A 22243-nucleotide genomic window follows, 5' to 3' on the forward strand; every position below is an offset into this window, starting at 1 on the left:
GACCAATTCACGAAATCAGTCCCCCTATTTATTTTTTAAATAGTTTTGGTCCCTCATGTCCATTTTTCGTCTAAAAAATGTTGATTATTCAGTATTTTGTATTCGTGGGATACTTTCTGAACGAGAGAGAACGTAGAGAGCATTGTTTGGAGAATGAAAGAGATGAACAAACAAGCTGGGAGAAAAAGACGACGATCAGAGAAGGCGATTAAAAGAAGAAAATGTCGTCAATAATTAATATTTCTTATTTAAAGTCAATAAAAATATGCTACGTATCTAAAAAATAGTACACAACAGTGTTTTTTAATGAAAAATCGACATGGAAACCAAAACTGCTTAAAAATTAAATAGGGGGACTGATTTCATGAGTTGATCAAAATATGAAGACCAAAACTGTAATTTAGCCATAATCATATAATAACATTCTAAAAATTTGATATTTTATTTCGACGCCGTATAAAAATATATTATATATAATTATTAATTTAATATAAATTTTATCTACCTAAGATGTTGAATATTTAAAATAATATCAAAATATCATTTCTCTTCTCTTATAATTATTTATCGTATATACTATATTACTATTTGTTTACATTTACATGTTCTTTTGTCTAAAAAAAGTTAATTAAATTTGATATACAAGTAAACGTTTAATCAATACAGGTGTGGATGTCCGGAAAAATAATTGAATAGATAAAATCGGAGTTTGATGGTCAAAATTGGCACAACAAAGTTTTAAGGATGACTTGTTTAAGGATAACATAATTTGAATAAAACGATGGTCAAATTAAATTAAAAGAGTATGAAATAAAAATGGGATAATCATATCTTCTACGTGTTAAGAGCTAAGTGTAAAAAATTTATATTAAAATTATGCATTGATTTTATTAAATATTTAGACTTTATTTTTTTATTATTTTTTTAGAGTGAATTTTTTATATTTCAAGTTTTTAACCTGGTTTTTAGGACACGAGTTAGTATGATACATAAAAATAAATTTGTAAGATAAAAGAATGAAATGCAAATGATATGATATGATATTGTAAATGATTTGAAATATAAATGGAGTGGGATTGTAAAAGACTTCAAAAGAATAATGAAAAGAATAATATTTTAAAAGGTAAATTTATTGAATATGGAAAGTATAAAAAAATGAATTTAAAAGATGGTGAAAGATATATTTAAAATTTTAGATAGCTTAAGTTTATTTCTAAAGAAGAATAAGTTACAGAATTTAAGAATTTGCCGATTTGTTATATGTGAGAATTATAATATATAGAAGGGAAAACTAATAGCATGTTTGGTTTACCTTTTGGAGAGGCAAAAACAATGTTAGATGTGTAGAATTTTAATTTTAGAATTATTCTCATATGTTTGGTTCTTCTAACATAGAATTAATTTTGTCTTCAGATGACAGATGACAGATGACTTGAACACGTGTAATTTGAGACTTGTCAAATTTCAGATGTTTGGTTCTTCTAACGTAGAATTGTCAAATTTTTGTCTCTATTATCTCCATTCGTTGTGTTAAACGTATCTCGTGAATTATTATTTTTGTCAATTTTACAACTATGGTTGAATCTCTCTGTGTTATCTTCATGAATTTTGACTTTAAGTTGACTCACAATTCTCTTCAACAAAATTGGAATTCTTCCCGGAACATATGCCACCCAAATTTTAGGTGTTTCACAAATAATCAAAAGTTATACTAGTACAAAACTCAATGCAACCAAAGGTCGTATGTCTTAAGAGGCTCAGTGTGTTATTTCTTGAGTGTCTCACATGTCACGAATTCAATCATGAACGACAACTTTTTAACATCACACCGAATAAGATGATTTTAGGTGTTTCATCATTTTTACTTTCTCAAACTATATTTGTGTTGTATGTTAACCCTAATTATGACATTCTTTTCATTTTTCGGAACCTTTGTCATCTCTAGGTACTTGTGCCGTTGTGCTAAAAACATGAATAAGAATCCTTTATCTACCAAGACTATCCCTAGTGATTCTCCCATTCGGAGGACAAAGATGGTACCTTGTTGTTAATGTTACTATGATGGAGGAAAACGTTAATATTATTGCAATCAAGTGGCAATAAGATAGTAACTAATTTGAGCAAAAGTATGAATTTTGGTTGAGATTGCCAACGATACTTGTTTTGGACCGACCAAAGGCCCAAATAGCAAAGGCTCAATTAGCCTCAGATCCACTCCACTGAATCAAAAATATAAAATTCAATTTCTAACTAAAACAAGGTACATTCTCTGATCTCCACTTTTCATTATACTCATTTTGAATCTTGAACAGATTTGGGCAATGGATGGTAACCATGTAGGTCCACCTCGCGCCGCCGTAACGCAAATCAACACCACTGGTTCAAGACATTCAATTTGTCATATCCCAATTTTGTCCTAGCATTTTGATATTACATGGGGTTTTAACTGCGTTTTATTTTGAATAAATGAAATAGCTCATTTGGTAGTGAAGGGAGTAAGGAGGTACAAGCATGAGGCCCTGGATTTGAATCTCACATTTTCCATCTTTTTGCATTTTTTTTCTTTATTTCTACTTTTTATCATAAAAACCACCCAAAAAAATTTTCACTTTTTATATTTTTATTGTTAATTTTTCATTGTTATTTAAGGCATCTTTTAATAATTATATTTTATTTTATAAATTTTAGTAAAAACATATAGGTTAAATATACAATACCTCCTGTAATATAGACAAAATTCGCTTTACCTATATAAAAAATGTTTTTTATACCCCGTTGAAATGTTAAAATATATGTCTTTTGCTCCCTAAGTGCACAAGTTATCCCCTGTAATATACTTTTTTTATTTATCCCCAGATTTAGTATTTAGTTTATACACTTAGGGGGATCCAAACAAAAAAATATTACAGGGATAATCCAAAAAAAATATTGCTGGGGTAAAGCGAAAATCGCCTACACTATAGAAGGTAAAGTGGTATTAACTCAAAAAAACAAATGGTAGTTTTTTATTTAACTTTGTGTGTGTTCTGGTCTGGGACGAGCAGGCCCGGCGCTTGTATTTCGGCCGAACTGGCCCAATCCCTTACCCCGGCCGAGCAGGCCCAATTGGCCAAAGTCCAATATGCTCTCCAGTAACTGTCACAAGACCAATTCCACGCAAGACCACGTGGTCAAAACCACCAGCGCAGGATTCGGGTAGGTTTCCCCGAACCCTACGCTCCATTCCTCCAGAACGCTAGTCACTTGCTGACTCAGCCCTAACAAAAGGAGTTCTGGCAGTTTCCTAGCACGTGAGCCTCCAATTAGATTTGGCCCAATTAGGGAACCTTGGCCCAGCGATGGGGGCTATAAATACTCTCTTTCACTAGAGGGTCGGGTATTTATTCATTCTCTCATAAACCTTGTGCTTGCTCTTTCTCTCTCTTATTGCTTTCTCACTTTGGCATCAGAATGTCTTGCATGTACACCCCCTCCAATTCTTCAAGTCCATCGAAGCTGACTGTGACGATCCACTTTGATCAGGTAAGATCAGTGTCCAAATCACTTTTTTTTTTAGGAAATACTCAATCTAATTAATTAAAATTATCAAAAATTCATATTTATTTTATGGGCTTTTAATTATTTTGGTTAATTAGTTTGATTCAATTATTTTTTTTTCTTTTTAATTTTTTAACCTAGTTTTCTAACTCTATAAATAAAGTCTCAAAATCAACATTTTTCTAACTCTTACACACACAAAGTGACCTCTCACTCTGGTACATATCCACTCTACACTTCCAAAAAAAACCATTGTTTTTTTAATATATAAAATCACAATTCACAAATTTTGTCCCTAAAGTTGTTGCTCTTCACACTGAAGAACAACAACTAAATCCTAAAATATCCATCAATCTGAGCAAAAAACCCAGCATCGAAGGAGAAAAGGAAGAGCTCAAAGAAGAGAAACAAAAGAAGGGAGGAAGCACCTTATTGTGGTCACAACACTCTAAGTTGGTAACTTCATCTGCTTTGATGTGAACTCAAGTTTTGTAATTCAAATTTTGATTTGTTTGCATATTCAGATTGTTGTTTGAACTTAGGCTATGAGATTTGTTGTTATGGTTCATGACCACCTTGCTTGTTAGTCTTTATTGTTTTATGAGTCTTTTTAATCTGAATCATTTGTTTTTAATGAATATAATGTAGTTTGTTTTTCTTCTTTTTTTTAGTTTTTTAATTTCATTTAGTTCAAATTTTTAGTTATAAAAAAATAAAATTCAAAAAATACACATTAAAAAACAACACCATAACAACCAAATCGATTATTTTCCACACCCCATGTCTATTTTTATGTTTTATTATTTTTTTTAGGGTTAAGTATGTTTTTGGTCCCTATGAAATTACCAAATTTTGTTTTTGGTCCCTATTAACAAAATGACATGTTTTGGTCCCCACAAAATTATCATGCATGTAGTTTTAGTCTCTGTTGTCAAACCGGTGTATATTTTTGAATGATTATTTTACAGACATGTTTAAAATATTATAAAAATTTCCTCGGAAGAAAAGAAACTTAAAATTTAATTTCTAAGTCTAGATTTGCATTACTTTAATCATTATCTTTTGAAACTTAAAAAATTCATATTTAATTCTTCTCATTTTACAAAATTATATAATTTGGTAAAGAAACATTTTATAGTATTCTAAACACGTAGGAAAAACTTATTCAGAAAATTTAAAAGTTTAAGGGTAATTAAACTGTTTTCAAAATTTTAGAAAATAGCAGGGACTAAAACTGAATGCATAAAAATTTTGTAGAGACTAAAATATGTTATTTTTTATAGGGACTAAAAATGAAAATTTGAGATATTTATAGGGACCAAAAACATATTTAACCCTTTCTTTTATTATATGTTTTAATTTGTTTTATTTTATTTTTTTGTTAATTATTTTTTTAGTTCCATAATCCTAATTAGTTCTTAGTTTTTTTATTTAATTAGGCTTTAAGTTAATTTAGCTTAACTTTAATTTTCTAAATCACAAAAAAATTATATCCTTTTAATTTTAAATATTCAAAAAAATATCATTTTCTTTAATCAAATTCATTTTATCGATTAACCATAAAACTCAGAAGAATAAAAAAATACCTAACCAATAAAATTCTCTTTTTCATCTAAGTAAACAAAAACCAAGATCTCTTTCTTCAAAAGGAATAATCGAGTCCCTTAAATGTGAACAAAAACAATGGTTAAGCCTCCACTATGCGAGCAAGTTACAAGCATACGTTTAATCCTCGAGGGTGACCTCACATTGTTCCATAAAATAACTAACCAACAAAATTTTGAACTACGTGACTCTGATTCTCTCATCACTCAATGAGAATACATAGACACAAGATTATGAAACCAAGGCGAGTCCACTAACCTTTAACTTATTCTTTCATATTGTACAAATCTCATCCTTTGTAAATAGATAAATAAAGCATTTAGGCGAGAAATAGAAGCAATACATGCAAATATTCCCTTAGACAGATGTGATTAACCCTAGGCTAGAGAAGGTTCTCGTTGAGTACAACGGAGGTGAAAGATGCCAAACACCTTTCCCTCACATAACCGACTCCTAGACCCATATTCAGTTGCGATGACCGTCTTATTATTTTCCTTTAGGGTTTATCATTATTTTCCCTATTCCTTAGTGTCATACCCCAATTTTTACCCCCTAAGATACCACCTCATATCATTAACATCTTGATCACAAACATGGTTTTATCAAGATCACAAGCTTGGTATCTCTCCTAACATTTTGCTTTTAGGGTTTGTTTTTTAGCTTTTGTGCTTTATGCTTTCATGTTTCACTAACCCTTAATCAAAAATACAAAAAATATGTGTTGTTTCGTTGCTTGTCTTACAAGGAAGGGTGTTCATTCACAAGATCAAGTGTGGAAATTTTGTTTCTTAAAGTCAAAGAAAGTCAAGGAAAATAGTCACCAATGGCCTATACTTCAAGGAATGTCCTATAATCTTAGGTCATTATCATGTCAAGAGTTATTCATCATCATTCCATCAATGGAAGATCAAGTTTGGTTCAAATGTTCAAGGTGAATTCAAGTATGGTTCATGACCTTATTTCCATGCCATCACCATCATTCCATCAAGCTTTGGTCAAGGATCTTGAAGGAATTATCAATCATACATCATTTGGTATTCATATGATCATTACAATGCCTTAGGATACAAGAAACCTCAAAAAGTTTCAAGTTGGTCTATGTTTGGTTGTCCAAAACTCAAGTTTACCGTGTCATTTGACCTAAGGGCCATAACTTTCTCAATTCTCAAAATTTATGGGTTCTTCTTTTTTCCAAATGTCAAGAATAAGGTCCACTGCAATTTTTCTTCAAAAGTTAAAGGCCAATTGTGCTTCTAAGTACCTCAAATTTTTCATTGGATTCAAGGCCACATGTGCATTTCTTGATGTTCTGATCCATTCTCGTTGGTGTTGTTTATCCCCTCACATAGTGTGCATCCTCTCCCCATTAGAGTGTCTACCTTAAGCAGAAATTGTATATCCTTTCTAATTTCCCATTGAGTTTATTCCTCGTGGAAAAAAATTGTTTTAGCTTTCCTTCCCAATTCATTATCTGGATGGAACTAACCCCCAGTTGAGTTTATTCCTCATTGGGTAAAGTCTTCTTTGATCGTTTCTCTCCAATTTGTTCCTGGATTTGAAATTTGGTCTCTTGCAGCATTATTTTAGGATCACTCCAAGCTGTGAAACCTAGATGAGAAGGCATTTATTTTGCACCTTTTGAGAATCTTATTTTCCGCAGCAGAGAATCATTTTATGATTATTTCCCCATCAGAAGATGAAGGAACTATTTTCCCAGTTGTGTTGTTACAACACTCTCTTGGAGTTTTGCCTGATGTAATACGGTGAACTGACTTTATTATAATCGAAAAATGTACGGTAAGCAAGAGTCGCCACCGACTTTTATTTTATCCAAACAAATTCAGAAAGGCTAAAAGAAACAGAAAAAAACCTTTTAAAGAAATCTAAGTTCGGGGGGTAATTTATGCAAAGGGAAGGTGTAAGGCACCCTTTGCATCCATGGTTTTCCATGGGCTCTTAATTGCTTTGCTTGCTCGTTTGTTTTTTAGAAAAAAGTAGATGAAAGAAAAAAGTGGACTTTAGCTCGTAAATGAGCGTAGCCAGTTTTCGAAGAATTGTGAGAAAGGATATTAAAGATGAGCATTGCAAGGCAATTAGGGGCAATTACCTTAAACTCAGATGATAGGTCTCTTTTTAGCCTTTCAGAATGAAAGGGTCAATCCTTGCCATAAGAGGGCAGGAAGCCTTTCGTTTGGAGGTTGAAGGGTCGTCGAAGCATCCTTTGCCATAAGACTGTCCCATGCCATAGAAGGGCAGGTAATCTAAGGCAAGGATCAGAATAAGCCATTTTTCGTTAGGCAACCAGAAGATACCTCAGCCTTTTTCCGTAGGCAACTTCCGAGGGTCGAGGTCATTTGTGTATCGAAGGCAGCATCATTTAGGGTCGTGACCTTTTTATCGAGGCAACATGGCTGAGGTATCCTCGTATTCGAGGGACTTGGCTTATTCTGCAAAAACACAAGGCAACAGGCAACAAGGCAACAGGCAACAGGCAACAAGGCAACAGAGAGGTTACCCAAAAGCGTGCGTGTGTGCACCAATCACGTGATTATATTCAATTATATTATCTTGTAAATTAGTGATTCTAAATTCAATTCATGGTTGCCACTCCCTATTTTACTAACCACGCAGATAATATAAGGCAAGAAACAGTAATATGGGGGAGGGAAATTGTAACCAGCGGATCCCTAATAGGGTTTGACATAAGTAATAATAAACAAGAGATATCAGGGTTTAGGGTTACCAGTACTCGTAGCTTTGGCAGTCGACAAACCCTGAAAATTGAAAAGGAAAGAATAAACAGAAGCGAGTGAGTGTATTATTTGTTCAGAAATATAAGGGCAAACCCTAAAATCAAAAGGAAAACAAAAAAGACTTTAAATTAAATTGAATACTTAGCTTTGATTGGAAGGTTGATGGGCAAGGGCTCGCCTCGAGCCTTAAGCATTGAACCTGATCATCAGAGAGTTGACAAAAAATAAAATATAAGTGTAGGAGGAGTTCTATTGACGAGGAAATTAAACCCTAATCACATAAAAAACTAATAACAATAATAATAAAAGAAGGGTTTAGAACTTAGCTTCGTTCTTTTGATGTGGCGCGTAGTCAGAAGGCACCTGGAAAGACAGCCTTGAAAAGGCACAGAAAAAGAAATATATCAGTGCATGGAATGATCTTCGTAAACTCTGATGAGGGCACAAGTTAACCATGGTTAATAAAATAATAAACTAATTGAAATAATACCAAAGTTAACGGAGAAAAATCGAGAGTTCGAATCAATATATCAATTAAATAATTATTGGATGTAATCCTAATTATTCAATGGATAAAACAGTTTATTTGAAAATAATATTGATTTTTAATTAATAATAATAATAATAATAATTATGAATGAAGTTTGAGAAAATTCGAACTTTCGATAAAATAAATAATTATAATTATATTGTAAAAACAAATTATTAAGATAAATAAGTAAAAATAATGAAACAAAGGAATTGTAATAATAAAAGGAAAAGGAAATAAACAAAAGTATATGTTATAATTAAAAAAACAAAATTAGAAAACTCAGCTTGGATCATGCGTGGACGAGCCTCGAAGGACCATGGTAGACTTGCAAGATCGTGTGCGTTGGATGTGGATCTCGAAGCATCCTATGGCTGGAAAGCGATGGTCCATGGTGAGCGTGCATGAGTTAGGCGCATGGGATCTGTGAGTGAAGGTAACCACAGAAAATGTTGAAAAATAATCACAAGCCCCAGGAGTCGAACCCAGGACTCATGACTCACTAGCGTCTGCCTCCACCATCTGTGCTACATGCGTATGGTGATAACAAAAACCCTTCCATTGATATATATCAGAAACATAGCGCGAAATAATTAAAAAAAAATTAAAAACGAAATTCAGCGCCTGTTCTTCTTCTCCGTCGGAATCGGAGACATAGCCATGGAAGCTTCCTCCCTGAAACCTGCAACAATCAGACAACCAACACAATACAATATCCCCGACTAACTATTTGATACGTCCCGATTCCAATAGCACCATGGGTTTCGGCCAATTTTGTGTGTATCCAGTATTCCCAATTCCAAACTCAGAAAACCTAACCATGGCACAATCTATAACCTGCAACTAAACACCAATTAAATGGTACAGCAAGCTTATAAACATCACCACAATTCAAAATATGTGTTCGTATGTAATTTATGATGAGCATATGAGTGAATACAGATTGGAAAAAACGTGAAACAAAAACGTGAATACCAAGGCCTGTTTTAACATGTTATGATTGAAGGGGATGATTCCATTATGTTCAGGATGCTCCATAGAATCAATTGCAATCCCTTTCTTTGCCCGAATCGATCTCAAACTCCTGCTGCTCTCTCTTGATTTCACGTCCTTCCCTTCTTTTATTCACGGTTTTGCTGAGTTTTTCAGAGCTCCTTTGCAGCCAAAAAAAACCTCCCTGCCTTTAGGGGTCCTTCTGTATATATATTGAATCAATTAGGTTACAAGAATTGAATCAAATCTCCATCATTTGGAAGATTGCAATTTGATTTTAATGGAGATTGAATCTTTCCCTTTTTCTTTAATGTCACACGATTCTCTCTTTCACCATATCATGTTTTTTTTTTTTTTTTTAGAAAGATTCCACATCTCCTTATGACTTAATCCAATTTTCTCATTTTTAATGTTTTATTAAATATTTAAATGAATAAAAAATTCAAGTAAACATTAATAAAATCACAAAAAATAAAATGAAGGATGCAAAGGCCCCTTCTTGGGTCATGGACATATTTAAAATCCAAATAGTAGGCCCATTAGTCATAAATCAAGATTAACTCAAATTGACCTCCATTCATTTTCTCAAAATCACTCATCTTGTGCAAACCATAACTCTCTCACTTTTTATTGTATGGAAGTGTTCTTGAGCTTTTTTTTTTTTGTCTAGATTTAAATTTGTACAAGGGAAATAGTATGGGCAAATTTTAGGGTATGACAGCTGCCCCTGTTCAATTGTCTTAAACCTGAAGATGTAGAGTGGTTTGTGTGCCAGTCGGTATCTGAAGGTGGAAGATGATTGAACACTAGAATACCAAGAAATTTGCCTTTGTCGGGGATGGACTTGAAGATGCCATCTGGTAGTTGTTGGAGTATGGATTGTTGCGAAATTTCTGCTTTTGCCGTCTTCTCTTTTTTGTTTGAATGTTGAGGAACCGTCAAAGGTGTCGACTCAAGTCTGTGTTGGGTTATTTAAGGAACCGTCAAAGGTATCGACTTAAATTTGAAATACGTCGTTAAGGAACCGTCCAAGGTGTCGACTTAACTCTTGATGTGGGTTGTTAAGGAACCGTCAAAGGTGTCGACTTAACTTTGAAGCATATCATCGAGGCACCGTCAAAGGTATCGACTCAGATATGTAGATAGATTGTATAAGGAACCGTCAAAGGTGTCGACTTATACCTAAAGCATATCATTGAGGCACCGTCAAAGGTATCGACTCAGATATGTAGATAGATTGTATAAGGAACCGTCAAAGGTGTCGACTTATATCTGAAGTGTGTCGTTAAGGAACCGTCAAAGGTGTCGACTTAACTCTGGAGATAGATCATTAAGGAACCGTCAAAGGTATCGACTTAATTCTGGAAGGTTGTTAAGAAACCGTCAAAGGTGTCGACTTAACTCTGGAGATAGATCATTAAGGAACCGTCAAAGGTATCGACTTAATTCTTGAAAGTAGAGACAGTAATATCCTGAAAAGTAAAGGTTAGTTTTCTTATGTCATGATGCATGTGTTATGTAATGAGTCTCTCAAAATAAATGAGAAATTTTGCATGTCATGCATGAATTTATTATGAAGTTATGTATGCAATGCATGAATATGTTTGTGTCATATGGTGTGTGATTATGATCCATGTTGTTTTAGACGAAAAAAAAATAAAAATAAAAAAATAAATAAATAAATCTCCATGTCTTCGTGATTTTGATGTCTGATTTCGTCTTGAAGATGCTCAGCTGGGGATTTATGGTTTCTGCTTGGGGATGATCAGTAACTTGATGTACCCTGATTTAGAGATATTAATAAACCATGTTGGAGAAGAGCAACATGTTGGATGACCGACAGTGTTGAAGATGTAAACTTTGTTGGGGATCCATATCTTTGTCGGGACGAGAACTTTTGAAGATGTCTTCTTAATGATTACTCTGTGGGGATATGATCTTGTGAACCCGGCTCTGTGGGGAGATGTGGGTGTATTGAAAATTGCCCCCAGTATTATAGTAACTGCCATTTGATTTAGGACACGCCACTGAGTTTTGATCAAGATGTCGAACTGGACTTGTATAGATTTGCCCCAGTTAGCAGGAACTTCGGAAAGATTCGCCTCGCGAGGACTTTATGAGATGTACACTATGGGCGATATGCCCCCAGTAATCATAGGCTAAAGCCAATATCCCATGTTGATTGGGGAGTAGCTTTAGATATACTCGGATGCATGCCCCTGATTGTTCGAGCATCCATGAGAGATTCTCGGAATCTTGACTTGATTGCCCCATATTGATCGGGAAATAGTTTGAAATCCACCTGGGATGTATGCCTTTGATTGTTTGGCATTTGAGAGATTCTTCGAATCTTGACTTGATTGCCCCATATTGATCGGGCAAAACGTGTCATGCCCCTTGCATGCGTAGGAGACATTGCTTCTTGGAGTAATCTGTGTTGGTCGGGATAACTTTGAGTCATTAGCCATACCCTGTGCAAATTCATTCTGATGCTAACATTTGAAATTATGTAGCAGAATATGTTTAATAATGAATTCATGAAATGCAATGCATACGTCTGTCTTGAGTTTTTGAAAACATTTAAAACAAGAGATGTAACAACATGATATTTGTAAAAACATGATATTTATAACAACATGCCATTTGTAAAAACGTGACATCAACTCGGCACTTATGGCAAACCTTAAGGAGTCAGGATACCCTTTTGGTGACAGTATGCTTTCGAACTAACCATGCTTCAATTAGGACTTTCAAGGGTTGTAACGTGGCTTGGTTCACGGTTTAAGAAACAAAGGATAAAGGCTCAAAATTTGATTGTACCCACCCCTCTTCGTGATGATCTTCAATCCTAAGCTCAGTTGATTCGACTTATGCATTCAGGTTCCAAGAGACTTTTGGATTTGCACCTTTGATAATGATGATGGTTCACAAGCAGAGAGAACTTTTGAGATGGCAGTCACTTCTTCCTTTTGGTAGTCACAACTTTGAGTTGTTCAAAAATCTATTGACTTCTCTTTTTTCCATCCTTTTGATATCCCTAACTTTTGCCTGAACTGTCTATTTTGAGTTTACAGTCAACGGGATGCCTTGATTTTGCCTAAGTCTTCTTTTTTTGATTTTTGACTTAGCAGGCTTTTCCTTGTATATATGTTTTTCATTTTTTTTCTTTTGAAAGATATTGACTGCCTTGCTTTAATGATTGGTGAACCATCATTGGCTTTTGATTGATGTCTCCAACACTTCTATGATGTGTGCGGATGAACGTTTGTGGTTGAAACCTTTGTTGAAAGGTGTACTGAATGATTCTCTTAAAATAGAATGCACAGCCAAATTAACTGAGAACTACCCTGCCCCAGGTTATGATCAAGGGTTTTAATTAGTACAAGAAAGAAACTTCTACTTCTTAGGCTCGAAGGGGTTGACGAGGGATGAACATCCTTATATCTCCACTGTTTAGGAATTGAAATAATGCCTGTACATCGTCAGCATAGTCGGTTCAAAAGCATATTGTATGAGATTGCGGTATCATTTTCGTCATCCTCCCTCAAAAGGCATACAGCTTTAGTAGGAGTCGAGTATCACAAAACATATGCAAAGTAGAGACATATTTTAAAATGAGTGATAGCGAAATAATTTATTCAAGACAAATATATGCAATGCACTAATGATGATTATTAAAACAGATAATGTCTATCATGAGTCAAATGTTTAAACAAACAGAAAAGAAACTTGCAAATGAAAGTAGATCTAATGATCCAAAAGTTTGTCCGTCGAGACGTCCATCAATCTTGTCATGACTAGGCATAGGAGCGGTGATCACCACAGGGGTGTCAGAAGGGTGGTGTTAGAATTCATTGGCTCGATTATCCTGAGCATCTGGATCATATGAGTGAATTGATTGTTGTGACTCAGTTGTCGTGATTCAGTTGTCGTGACTTTGTTGTCGTGATTCCATCATCGTGACTCAGTTGTCGTGACTTTGTTGTCGTGATTCCATTATCGTGACTCAGTTGTCGTGATTCCATTATCGTGACTCAGTTGTCGTGACTTTGTTGTCGTGACTCAGTTGTCGTGACTTTTTTGTCGTGATTCCATTATCGTGGTCTTTTCTGATTTGAGTGTCGTGATTAAATCTTTAATCGCACGCTTCAATGGTCTACCATCCTTTACACCATAACCAGGATTGTTCGAATAATAAGCGCATCTCGCATTGTAATTGTACCCCAAGAATAGGAGTGCCTTCAATTCTTCTTGCCCCTTGGGTGAGTTCAGAATCAAAGTCTGGGATCGGGTATTCCGAGCCTGAAGATTTTTTGAATGATTGCTCGAGATTCCAGTTGAGCTGACATAAACAGCGAGAGAGAATGGGAAACCTATTGCGGAAACCTGTTATGCAATGTGATGAATGCAAATGTAATATTTTCAAGGATCTTTACGGAATTTAGTTAGAAACATTAGAAATGATTTGGTAGCATCTTTGTTTGAAAAATTCTGATTCTTGGGTGTTCTTCTATGGGAATCAAGCTCACCATATCCAGTGGGTCATAGCCTCTGATTCGGGATACCTCTGAATTGGAAGGCACGTGGCTAGAGGAAAATAAATCCTCTTGCCCCTTGATAGGTATGATGTCTCTGAACTAGAAGGCATACGGCCAGAGGAAAATAAATCCTCCTGCCCCTTGATAGGTGTAGAATCTTTGAATTGGAAGACATGTGGCCAGAGGAAAATAAATCCTCTTGCCCCCTGATGAGAAATTAGTCCTTGATAAGGGCATCTGAATTTGTGCGCCTTAAATTCCTAAGATCCTTGAAAGGGTTAGTTAACATGTGATGTTATGATGTCATGATGTCATGCGAATGTAATGCATTAAGCGAGACATAAGGTAATAAGGACAAAATGTCCTATTAAGCAAATCCCTCAAGGAAATAGAAAGGTTAGTAACATAAGGTAATAAGGACGAGATGTCCTACAAGCAAATCCTGCAAGGAAATGAAGGTTAGTAGCAAGCACAAACAAGTCACACAATTTTTGGCTTAAGGCTTGCATGGAGTCTGATCAGGTGTCCTTTCCAAGGGTACTTCTATGGATAAGGAGATTTCTGCAACGGGTTCTAAAAGTTATCCAGAATTGTCAGCCCTTCTAAAGCACCCTCGGACATGATGCATTTGCACCATGCAATGATACTTTGAGAAAGAACCTATCTGAATTGTAGCATCGGGTAGCGACTAGTCCTTAACATTTGTCAAGGGTAGTCCCCCCACTACGTTCCTAAAGGCCAGGATGGGTTAAGGGTAACTAAAGGTCCTTGAGCTCCGGCGCACCCACAGACACATACATAGACCTCCCTCATTTGAGAAAGGTGTGCATATGCTATGGAGTCCTAACTCAAGCGTGAACTTCATATTGACTCATCTCCCACATATGTGAAAGAGGCCTCCATGACTATGCCACTCCTAAACTTAGGTGTTCTTGAATCCGGGAATAGGATTCGTCCTTCAATTTTCCCAAAACGCCCCTGAAAAATAAAACAAACAAAACAAACAATAGAAAACATTTAAGTGAATCCTAAACTTTTAAGGTAACCCCTCTTTTATCGGAAAATCCCCAGCAGAGTCGCCAGTTCTGTAATACGGTGAACTGACTTTATTATAATCGAAAAATGTACGGTAAGCAAGAGTCGCCACCGACTTTTATTTTATCCAAACAAATTCAGAAAGGCTAAAAGAAACAGAAAAAAACCTTTTAAAGAAATCTAAGTTCGGGGGGTAATTTATGCAAAGGGAAGGTGTAAGGCACCCTTTGCATCCATGGTTTTCCATGGGCTCTTAATTGCTTTGCTTGCTCGTTTGTTTTTTAGAAAAAAGTAGATGAAAGAAAAAAGTGGACTTTAGCTCGTAAATGAGCGTAGCCAGTTTTCGAAGAATTGTGAGAAAGGATATTAAAGATGAGCATTGCAAGGCAATTAGGGGCAATTACCTTAAACTCAGATGATAGGTCTCTTTTTAGCCTTTCAGAATGAAAGGGTCAATCCTTGCCATAAGAGGGCAGGAAGCCTTTCGTTTGGAGGTTGAAGGGTCGTCGAAGCATCCTTTGCCATAAGACTGTCCCATGCCATAGAAGGGCAGGTAATCTAAGGCAAGGATCAGAATAAGCCATTTTTCGTTAGGCAACCAGAAGATACCTCAGCCTTTTTCCGTAGGCAACTTCCGAGGGTCGAGGTCATTTGTGTATCGAAGGCAGCATCATTTAGGGTCGTGACCTTTTTATCGAGGCAACATGGCTGAGGTATCCTCGTATTCGAGGGACTTGGCTTATTCTGCAAAAACACAAGGCAACAGGCAACAAGGCAACAGGCAACAGGCAACAAGGCAACAGAGAGGTTACCCAAAAGCGTGCGTGTGTGCACCAATCACGTGATTATATTCAATTATATTATCTTGTAAATTAGCGATTCTAAATTCAATTCATGGTTGCCACTCCCTATTTTACTAACCACGCAGATAATATAAGGCAAGAAACAGTAATATGGGGGAGGGAAATTGTAACCAGCGGATCCCTAATAGGGTTTGACATAAGTAATAATAAACAAGAGATATCAGGGTTTAGGGTTACCAGTACTCGTAGCTTTGGCAGTCGACAAACCCTGAAAATTGAAAAGGAAAGAATAAACAGAAGCGAGTGAGTGTATTATTTGTTCAGAAATATAAGGGCAAACCCTAAAATCAAAAGGAAAACAAAAAAGACTTTAAATTAAATTGAATACTTAGCTTTGATTGGAAGGTTGATGGGCAAGGGCTCGCCTCGAGCCTTAAGCATTGAACCTGATCATCAGAGAGTTGACAAAAAATAAAATATAAGTGTAGGAGGAGTTCTATTGACGAGGAAATTAAACCCTAATCACATAAAAAACTAATAACAATAATAATAAAAGAAGGGTTTAGAACTTAGCTTCGTTCTTTTGATGTGGCGCGTAGTCAGAAGGCACCTGGAAAGACAGCCTTGAAAAGGCACAGAAAAAGAAATATATCAGTGCATGGAATGATCTTCGTAAACTCTGATGAGGGCACAAGTTAACCATGGTTAATAAAATAATAAACTAATTGAAATAATACCAAAGTTAACGGAGAAAAATCGAGAGTTCGAATCAATATATCAATTAAATAATTATTGGATGTAATCCTAATTATTCAATGGATAAAACAGTTTATTTGAAAATAATATTGATTTTTAATTAATAATAATAATAATAATTATGAATGAAGTTTGAGAAAATTCGAACTTTCGATAAAATAAATAATTATAATTATATTGTAAAAACAAATTATTAAGATAAATAAGTAAAAATAATGAAACAAAGGAATTGTAATAATAAAAGGAAAAGGAAATAAACAAAAGTATATGTTATAATTAAAAAAACAAAATTAGAAAACTCAGCTTGGATCATGCGTGGACGAGCCTCGAAGGACCATGGTAGACTTGCAAGATCGTGTGCGTTGGATGTGGATCTCGAAGCATCCTATGGCTGGAAAGCGATGGTCCATGGTGAGCGTGCATGAGTTAGGCGCATGGGATCTGTGAGTGAAGGTAACCACAGAAAATGTTGAAAAATAATCACAAGCCCCAGGAGTCGAACCCAGGACTCATGACTCACTAGCGTCTGCCTCCACCATCTGTGCTACATGCGTATGGTGATAACAAAAACCCTTCCATTGATATATATCAGAAACATAGCGCGAAATAATTAAAAAAAAATTAAAAACGAAATTCAGCGCCTGTTCTTCTTCTCCGTCGGAATCGGAGACATAGCCATGGAAGCTTCCTCCCTGAAACCTGCAACAATCAGACAACCAACACAATACAATATCCCCGACTAACTATTTGATACGTCCCGATTCCAATAGCACCATGGGTTTCGGCCAATTTTGTGTGTATCCAGTATTCCCAATTCCAAACTCAGAAAACCTAACCATGGCACAATCTATAACCTGCAACTAAACATCAATTAAATGGTACAGCAAGCTTATAAACATCACCACGATTCAAAATATGTGTTCGTATGTAATTTATGATGAGCATATGAGTGAATACAGATTGGAAAAAACGTGAAACAAAAACGTGAATACCAAGGCCTGTTTTAACGTGTTATGATTGAAGGGGATGATTCCATTATGTTCATGATGCTCCATAGAATCAATTGCAATCCCTTTCTTTGCCCGAATCGATCTCAAACTCCTGCTGCTCTCTCTTGATTTCACGTCCTTCCCTTCTTTTATTCACGGTTTTGCTGAGTTTTTCAGAGCTCCTTTGCAGCCAAAAAAAACCTCCCTGCCTTTAGGGGTCCTTCTGTATATATATTGAATCAATTAGGTTACAAGAATTGAATCAAATCTCCATCATTTGGAAGATTGCAATTTGATTTTAATGGAGATTGAATCTTTCCCTTTTTCTTTAATGTCACACGATTCTCTCTTTCACCATATCATGTTTTTTTTTTTGTTTTTTAGAAAGATTCCACATCTCCTTATGACTTAATCCAATTTTCTCATTTTTAATGTTTTATTAAATATTTAAATGAATAAAAAATTCAAGTAAACATTAATAAAATCACAAAAAATAAAATGAAGGATGCAAAGGCCCCTTCTTGGGTCATGGACATATTTAAAATCCAAATAGTAGGCCCATTAGTCATAAATCAAGATTAACTCAAATTGACCTCCATTCATTTTCTCAAAATCACTCATCTTGTGCAAACCATAACTCTCTCACTTTTTATTGTATGGAAGTGTTCTTGAGCTTTTTTTTTGTCTAGATTTAAATTTGTACAAGGGAAATAGTATGGGCAAATTTTAGGGTATGACACCTGACAACAAGTGGCAGTCTCTTTATTTGAGCAGCTTGTATGTCCTCAACATGCTTTTGGTTTGATAAGAAGTGAAGGTCTCTTTATTAAAGCAGCTTGTATGTCCTCCATATATCAATCTTTATCTTAACAATGAGTGGCAGTCTCTCTGATTTTTCCTTAGCATAGCAGCTTTTGTGAACTCCTTGATTCACATCCAATTGGATGAAGCCCCGGACTCGTTATTTGAACAGGTAATATCTATTTATTTGAGAAGCTTGTTACGACTCTGTCAACTTTTCCATCAAATGGCATATCTTTGGAATGTTCTCCTTAGAGAAGTTTCTTGTGAAATCTTTAATATCCCTGACAAGTGGCATCTCTTTATTTGAGAAGCATGTTTTGCAATCTAACATGCCCGCGTCTCTTTTAAAGATTCCCGGTAGAGTTATTGATTCCTAATTCCTAGTAAGTCGCAGTCCCTTCAGCGGAGATAGCTTGTATTTGGTCCTTTTCTAGGAGAGAGACTTTGTTAAATAAGAAACTGTGATCCATTCTTGGCTGATGACCATAGATTTGGGGAGTTTTGCTAATTCCTAGAAAGTGGCAGTCCCTTTAGTCAAGAAACTTCAAAGATTCATGTGTTTATTCTCATGCCTTGTTCAACAAGTTTCCTTAAGCCATGGCAAGTTTAATAATAGGACAATCAAGATTTCATCATTTGAAGTTCATATAATTATCAATGTAGGACAATCAAGATTTCATCATTTGAAGTTCATATGATCATCAATGTAAGACAATCAAGATTTCATCATTTGAAGTTCATATGATCATCAATGTAGGATAATCAAGAATTCATCATTTGAAGTTCATATGATCATCAATGTACCTTGTATTTCAAAGAAAAGTCCAAAGTTTCAAGGTTGTTCAAAGAGGTTTGACCTAAAAAGTCAACTTTTCAAGCCTAAGTTCAAAATATCATAACTTCTTCATTATTCAACAATTTTTAGTGATTCCTTGGGAAAATGGTTCCTTTTGACATCATCTACAACTTCTCTGCATAAGTCAAAGGCTAATTATGCTTCTAAGGTCATCAAAGATTTAGGTCAATTAGAGGACATTTGGTAGACTTAGACATTTTTTACTTAAGTTCAAGTATAGCATGCCAATGTTCCAAAGATCATAACTCCTTCATTTTTCACAATTTATGGGCATTTTTTTTTGCCAAATGTCACAAATGATGTTGTCTACAACTTTCATTTGAATTTCAAACGTTAATTCAAGCTTTAAGTACCTCAAAAGTTGAAGGCCATTTATTCACAAAACCATGTTCATCACATGGTCGACCTATGCCAGACCTAGTTTCCAGTGGTTTTTCTCCAACTTTCAACTCATGCCATTTTCACCTCAAACACCCATTCAAGTTCATTCTTTTTGCATTAAATTCTTTTCCATGAGAGGATCATTTGGCAAAAGGAAAATCACAAAACGCACGAGTCATTTCCATTTGGCCTTAGGTTGAACAAGACACCATGAGCTTTGTACCAAGTCGTGACCTGTAATTGTAAATTGACTTGAAATTCACTTAGGACCACTTGGCACATGTGCAAAGTTGTATGTTATGATGAAACGCGTCTTATACTACTCATCATAACTGGAATAGCTCAGCAAATCACACATTCCATGTCATTCTTCACATGTTTTGGATCTAGAATTTTCCAAGTTCGATTCACACGATTGAAGCTGAAATTGGAACGTATGATGAGCTGAAATAGAGGACTCTTTCCCCTTAATTTGCAAGCTTAGAGAGCCAAAGAAACTCTGCAATAATCAAGCTCAAAACACCAAAAACCAGAAGTTTGAATCCCCATTTTCCTTTGATTTTAACTTCAAATCTCTGCCCAGAAAGCTTCATCGTCTTCATTTGAAGCTAACTAAAGCCTTACAGAAGTCCAAAACCTCTTACAAGTACCTTCACCATTTCACCATTGTTGGACCTTCGAAGCTCACTTGGAACAGGTATATACAAGTTCCTATTTCACTCAAACGAGATACCACACTTTTTGTCTTGTTCCACTGATCAAAAAGCCCTAACATAACTATAATGTATTCATCATATCTATCATTTAATTTTACTTTGAAGTTTTAAGGTTCTTGCGTTTTTTTCTACAAATTCTCTTCACTCAGAATAAATAAATTGTTCATGAGTGGAGAGACATTAACGATGATGGTTAAGGAAGCTAAAGCATGTGTTATTTTAGCTCAAAAACACCTAGTTCAATCTCTGCAAAAATCAAAATTACAATGTTGAAGTTGAAGTTCTTCGCGCGCAAGAGTGAAAAATTTAAATCCTCTAGCCAATAGCGCGTTGACACCTCACCTATACGTTGGACATTTTATTTTCTTTTCTTTATTTTAATTTTTATTTCATTTTTGGCAAAAATCATTAAAAAAAAATTTCTTAATATTTTTTACTCTTATCATTTTTCATAATTTTCTAAAAATATTTTCTATCTTATGTGTTTTTTTCAAATTTTTAAAATGCTTTTTCATATTTTTCATGATTTTTCTTTATTTTCTATTTAAAAATCATTTCATGCATTGGTTTTCTTTTATTTTAGCATTTTATATTGTGTTGACTTCTAGTGCCTTGGATCATGATTCATTTGACCATAAGTCTCATCAATATCAATGGACTTTGGGTAGTGAGGTTTATCACCTTAATCCACCAAGAGAGGTGATTGATCTTGATGATGACTTGATCAAATGTTGTGATTCAATTTGGTTTCTCTCTCCATCTTTATCTCTTTCTACTTCTTCTTTTTCTTTTTTGATCAATTGAATGATTATAAGTCCATCTTTTTTATGAAGTTTGGATTGATGATTGATGAGTTTTCATCATTTCAAATCTACCTTCCATTGATCATTGATCATTTGAGGTACTTTGGATTGGTGATAAGTTTGTGCTAAGTTATCATGAAGAATGATTGATGTAATGGACCAATCTCCTTGCCTTTGTGCTTGATCCATCCTTTGTTTTTACTTGTGTACTTGTTTTAGGAGAATGATCTATATCATTTCTCTAACAAACATGGTACATAAATTGTTATTGACCGGCCTCATAGATGCTACTTCAATATAAGTACATCTACGATTGTTTAACATAGCGCTAACTTATCCCAAAACGTTTAATTAATCATCAATACTAATACTAACATTATTATTGTACTAACTTTACTTTTATGCACTTTTACTTTAATGCACTTTAAATTCTTGTCATTTTAATATTTTTTTTTTTACTTTATGCAATTTATCTTTGAGCATTACATTTCATATTATTGTTTATATTCATGTTTATGTTTATGTTTATGCTTCTTTTTCCTTTGTCCACTTTGACATTTTCTTTTGCTTTTTTAAGACATTAATAAAGGAAAAATCCTTTAAAAAAATAGTTCTTTAATCTTAGACTAATGGTTATTATCCCTTGCTTTGGATGTGGACTTTTGACCTTTAGACTTTGCTTACCTTTTTCCTGAGCAATGGAATTCATCTGCAACCTTGGAGTTCATCTGATACATTTATGTTATTAAGCATCATCTGATACCATAATTCATCTGACACACATTGGTCCATCTGATACATGTGGCTTAGCTTGATACTTTGAAGTTATTTGATGCTTGGAGATTCATCTGATGTTTGGATTTCATCTGAGACTTTGATTGTTCATCTGATTCTTTGAGTTTATCTGATGCAATTGGACTTTCATCTGCTTATGAGATAGTTTCCTCTGATGTTTTCACTTTTGGGTTAATCCAAAGGAAAGGGAAAGCTCATTTTGACTTATTGGCAAATGCTTGCTTATTTGTTTGGTTAGATCTTTCTATTCTTTAGCTTTTACTTTATGCTTTAGGATATTCTCTTCATCTTCTCCCCTTCTTTAATTTTCAAAATCTTCTCCCTTTTTTAAAACCTTCTTGTTTTCAAAC

Source organism: Vicia villosa, unplaced genomic scaffold (genome assembly GCF_029867415.1).
Source record: "Vicia villosa cultivar HV-30 ecotype Madison, WI unplaced genomic scaffold, Vvil1.0 ctg.000030F_1_1, whole genome shotgun sequence".
Taxonomy (NCBI): Eukaryota; Viridiplantae; Streptophyta; class Magnoliopsida; order Fabales; family Fabaceae; genus Vicia; species Vicia villosa.